The following is a 5,645-nucleotide window of genomic DNA, read 5'->3' as shown; positions in this document are numbered from 1 at the left end:
AGCTTAGGAATGATTGAACATATTCATTGTATCTCAGAAAACAGAAATGCATAAATTACTTTCTTGTCTCTTTAAATTAAATTATATGCAGCAAAGAATTCTGTGTTGAGATTCAGGCAGTCCACAGGATCTCATTTCTCTAATTAGTTACCTTGGTCCTGCTACTGCAGCCATGGCATCCATCCATAAGCAATCATTGCAATCAAAAAATGAGTTTCTTTTTGAATGTCAGGCATATTAGCCAAGACATTTCACTAACAGAATAGAAGAAATATTGGAAAAATAGAGGAAATGTAAAATTTATATAAGCAAAAGTATCTGATATAGATTTATTTTAGGCAATTTACTCTTCTTAAATATCTTCTAAAGCATTTTAAGGTGACCTCAGGAATTGATATTAAATTAAGAACGTGTCTACATATGAAAACAGAGAGAGAGAAAATATTTGCCTTTATTTAAATGTTGGTATCATTACCAAATTAAATTTGTTCCCCTTACTGCTTATGTCTATCTACATTTACATATCCATTTCTATATATCTTTATCATACCTACAAAATTATCTATTTACCTCTGTATTTACATATAGTTTTGTAGGGGTAAGCATTTACAAACTGTTACAAGTTTTAATTAAGATTTTAATTTGCATGTTGCATTCAGCTAAAAATCTTCTCTGTTGCAAGAGTCACTGTACGATTTCCCTCAATATTTATATTCTTAATAATATAATCACTGGTGTTTAGCTAAATACTTTACTTGCAGAAAATAATAATAAGTTTTTTAGCCCTGGTGGTCCAGGTTTGTCAGGAGCTATGAAGTTTGAGAAGTAGGAGCAGACTTCTTGCCAATTATATTAAAAGAGAAATGGTAGAAAAACTGTCTTAAAAAATCTATGTGTGCTGGTTTCTTCTTATGACCTTTAGCTGAGTTCTACAGAAATATATTCTTGGTCTTGGACCAGCCTATATTTAAGCAAATATGGAAAAGTATGGATTTTGGCTAAGTTAGAAGCTGTCTGCCCATGACCCGCAATCAGAGTTGACAGTGCATCACCATATGAAGCACTTTAATATATCCACTAATTTTGTACCCCAAATTGAAGCAATTAAAAGTATTGTTGTGATGCTGCAGATTTAGCAGGATGTTACTGGTGTTCCACTTAATAAAGGCTGCGAGCTTCCTATTCAAAATAGGATTAAGGAACTTGCTATCTTAGCTAAACTCTTTAAGATGGCCCAAAGGTAGCTGCTATTAAATTGGGATGCAGTGTTCCAGGCCAAGAGTGAAGCAGGGGCCAATAACTTATAATAAGTAAATAAATAAATAAATAGAAATACAAACAAAAATCTATAGGATTAAAGAGAGTATCTAGGTAAGTTTATCTGTGATAACACACATGTGGGATACTGTGTCTTTGTTGTCTAAAGTGTCTGAGTTTGTTATCCTTCCATAGACAACTAATGTACCATGTGAATTTAATAAGATACCCAATTGGTGCCCTGATTTGTTTAATTCCAGCACAAAAGTATAGTCCATTATTCTCTATATTCACATTTGCAAAGAAAGACCAGAAAATCTTTTTGTCTCATAATATGGGCAGTTTAAATTACAGGCTATATAATGAGAAAGAGCAAAGTTCTGCTACTCATGAACTAGTTCATGTCTGCAAGGCTGTTTACAAATCTTTTTTTTTAATCCAAAGATACTATTGAGCAATACTTTTGCAATCTGTTTTCCATTGGTTTAGGTTTGATTTTTTACGTGAAGGGTTTTGCACACTAAGAGCTTACCATTAAAGGAATTTATCTATCAATTTTCTAGTGTACTGATGATAAACTGGATTTCTATGACTCTAAATCTCCTTCAAATTTTAAAAATCCTAATGAATCATACAGTTTATGTGGATGTCAGATGTAACAATATTTTCGAAATGCTAGTATTGAGGAAAAGTAGTGAGTGATTTACTTCATTCTAGAAATCAGATTATTTAGTTACTTTTCCTATTACTCTACCCTAAGTAAAATTCAGGCATAAAGAAAGGAAAATTGATTTGAGACTAAAAGGATTAGAAGCATACTTAAGAAGTATAAGTAAAATAAACCACAAAGCAAAAGTGTGCTTTGCATGTGGAAGGAAAAACTACATTTATTATTAATTTTAACAATGATGGTAACTGATAACGACCAACTAAGTTAGAATATCAGGTTGAAAATGTAGCAGATATAAAATTAACAGTAAAATAATATTTACAAGTAATTAAGAATTATAGAAGTACTTTAATGTGAAAACATTTAATTAAGCAGTTTAAAATAACATTGGGGCAAATGTTTGTTAATAGGTTGGTTAAGAAAGACCACAAAACTGCAAGATGGGGCATGAAAGTTGGGTAATTAATCACTTGTGTCCAAAGACATGTTACTTAGTGTGTTTTAATCTCTGATTTTCTTGTAGTCATAGTATTGGTCTCTTGAATTTAAATGTGAAAGAAAGATGGAAGATTATTTTTCTCTACAACTGTTTGCAAATAAAATATCAGTATCAGTGAGACTGAAAGCAAAACAAGTATATTGTTAACAGATCATGGATGAATCTTAAACTAACTTGTAAATCAAAATAACATTATAAAATAAAAAAGACAAGTAAGATATATATATCAGCTAATTCCATTAAATTTTATTGTTAGGTGCAGTGTGTAAGATACCTAAAATAAAAACCTCATTTTGTTCTTAAGTTTATAGTCCAGTCAGAAATACAGACAGTAAACAAGCATTTACAAAAGTGTGATGACAAATACTAGCCATCTCCTAAGTTCTCTTAGGAGAAGAGTTTTGGCTTGAAAATTGAATAGGAACTGTATTTGAAAAGGGTGGAAGATGAGATTGGTCATGGGAAAGAAGAGGTGGAGAAAGGTATTCTTGGTATAGTTAAGAATGGAAACCAACATTGGAAGATAATGGAGAAATACTACTTTGCAAGAAAATTCAGTGATGCTGCAGGGCAGAAACATGTAGTCCTTGGTGGGAACTGGTGAGACATGAGGCAAGAGAGAAAAGCAGTGGCAGATTATAAACAATCAATGTAATATTTAGAGGAAATTTAAAACAAGTAAGTGAATAACAAAACTTAAGTTCACACAGGAAGCATTTTAGAGTAGAATGTACAGGCATGGAATTGAATTATTATTGATAATTATCAAGATAATGGATTTGTGTTAAATTTTGTAGATTTCATCTTAACTAAACCCCATTATTAATTCAAATATCTTACTTATACAGTGTTTACTTCCAGAGACAAAAATTTATTCCAGATATTTAGGCTTATAGCATCTATCATTATGTCTTAGGTTCAGTACAGGAAAACCAAGTGAGCAAGTATTGTTGGAGCTCACAAAAGACCAGAGACTAGAAAGCCATTTGAAACCTAGGCAGATTCTTTCTCTGTTTCTGTCTGTCTCTCTCTGTCTCGCCAGCAAACCATTCTTGACCCCAGCACACACACAGATACATAGACACACACACACATGGTTTCTATTCAGCTTTGTTCTGGATATCTTCTCCGTTCTACTACCAGTCTCTAGCAATATACTTCTACAATACATAGACCAAGATAGCAGATTTAGCCCCAGAGTCAGAATTTCAATATTAGAAAGGCAGTGTTACAATCAGAATGGGAAATCTGCTATTGAGTCTGCATAACATTTTATGTAAGTTTGAGAGAATGTGCATGGGAGGATCTGTTGACTAGAACTCAGGGCAAATTGCTAATCACCACCATCAATTACTCCCAAACAGTTAATCACTCCCTACCAATTAATCACATCATGATGAATCCAAATATGTGTGCAGTGTTCTCCTTCGCTGAATCAGGCAGGGCTTATGGCTTATTCAAATGGATAAAATGCAGTGGAACCGATATTTTGCACATTCCATGCTTGGACCTTAAGGGGTTTTGCATTTTCTGTGTTTACTCGTTGAACCCTGAGTCACCAGGTAAAGATGTCCTAACTATCCTGTTACTGTAGATAGATGGAGAGAAAGCGTCTGGAAGTATAAACATTACAAGCCTGGAGAATGAAAGACCAGGAAAAGAAAGGTCCTAAGTTTCCAGCCATTGCAACTAGGGAGAGGGGGCTAATTGCATATGGGTGATGCCATCCTGGATTTTCAAATTAAATCTTAGCCCAATGAGCAAATTCAGTCTATACCAAATACATCAGAAATCAGCTCAATCCATCTGAGCTCTGCTCAGCCGAACTACAAAGTTTTGAGCAAATACAATGATTGTTTTTGTAAGCTAATATGTTTCAGAGTTTTTTTTTACATGGCACTATAATTTATACAGCATTCTATGGCTAACCTCAAAGAGTTACCTAATTCTCTCTGCAAGCCAATCTCACATTTCCAGTGGAGACTTTAGGTGGGTCAGCCTACACTGGACCCTTAGTCTAAAGATCTGTGATCACAGAGTTGGCTAGACACCCAACGGATACAGATAAAAGCACCAGTATTGGGCTAATATATTTTAAATATGCTAGATAAATAAAGTTTATTTGTGGAATCTAGGAGTACAGTCTCCCGAGGTAGGACTACAAAAATAAATGCAGCTTGATCCTTGCTCCTCAAGAGCTCAGTCTTTCAGCAGAGGTGAAGATATAAATGCAGGGAACCAAAAAATGAGTACTATCATGAACATTCAGTTTGCGAATATTGGCAATGTGACCTGAGTGTATTAAACTACTCTGTACATTAATACATGTGTAAATACTGGAACTGACTATGATGACAAAAAGATAAAAATAATGAAGAAGGTGATGTGAATGTATGTTGAGAAAATAAAATACAATAAATGTGAGATATGTTTCTACCTCTTGCTTATGAAACTGGCTTATCATTTACATAAGGTGAAAGACTTAGAATGAAACTTCCAGGAAAAATTGGGTGACTGTCAGTAACTATTTCATTATTCCAAGAAACACAAATGAAAAAATGCAGTTAGAGCACCCAACCAATCTTCATAAAATTGGAAGGAGATCTGCACCACTGAGAAAATCTCTAGGTGAGGTCTCCTCATTCTCTCCCCATACTTTCTGGCATTACAAATCAATAAATGACAGCCAGTGGATTAGGAATTTGTTTCAGAGGATATCATTTTCAGGTTCATATGTTAACCAGCTAAATAAATTGGTAATATATGACCACATTGGTAATTTTTGTTGTTTTAGACAGGGTCTGGCTTCATTTCCCAGGCTGGAGTGCAGTGACGTGATCTTGGATCACCAAAACCTCTACCTCCTGGGCTCAAATGATCCCCCCACCTCATCCTCCTGAGTAGATGGGACTACAGGTGAATGCCACCATGCCTGGATAACTTGTATTTTTGTTAGAGATGGAGTTTCACCCTGATGCCTAGGCTGGTCTCGAACTCCTAAGCTCAAGTGATCCTCCCACCTCGTCCTCCCAAAGTGGCAGGATTACAGGTATGTGCCACCACACCTGGTCTGCATGGTAATAATTCAATGATAATATAAATCTATGACCCTAATACTAGCATAATGTCATATTTTTATATTAACAAGAAAATTTGGTGTATGACATGAAAACATTTTGCAAAAAATTATAAGATACATATAAATTAATAATAGTATTA

This window comes from Rhinopithecus bieti, unplaced genomic scaffold, assembly GCF_001698545.2.
Source record: "Rhinopithecus bieti isolate Rb0 unplaced genomic scaffold, ASM169854v2 scaffold_37857, whole genome shotgun sequence".
NCBI classification, from domain to species: domain Eukaryota; kingdom Metazoa; phylum Chordata; class Mammalia; order Primates; family Cercopithecidae; genus Rhinopithecus; species Rhinopithecus bieti.
Note: the sequence above shows the minus strand (reverse complement) of the source record.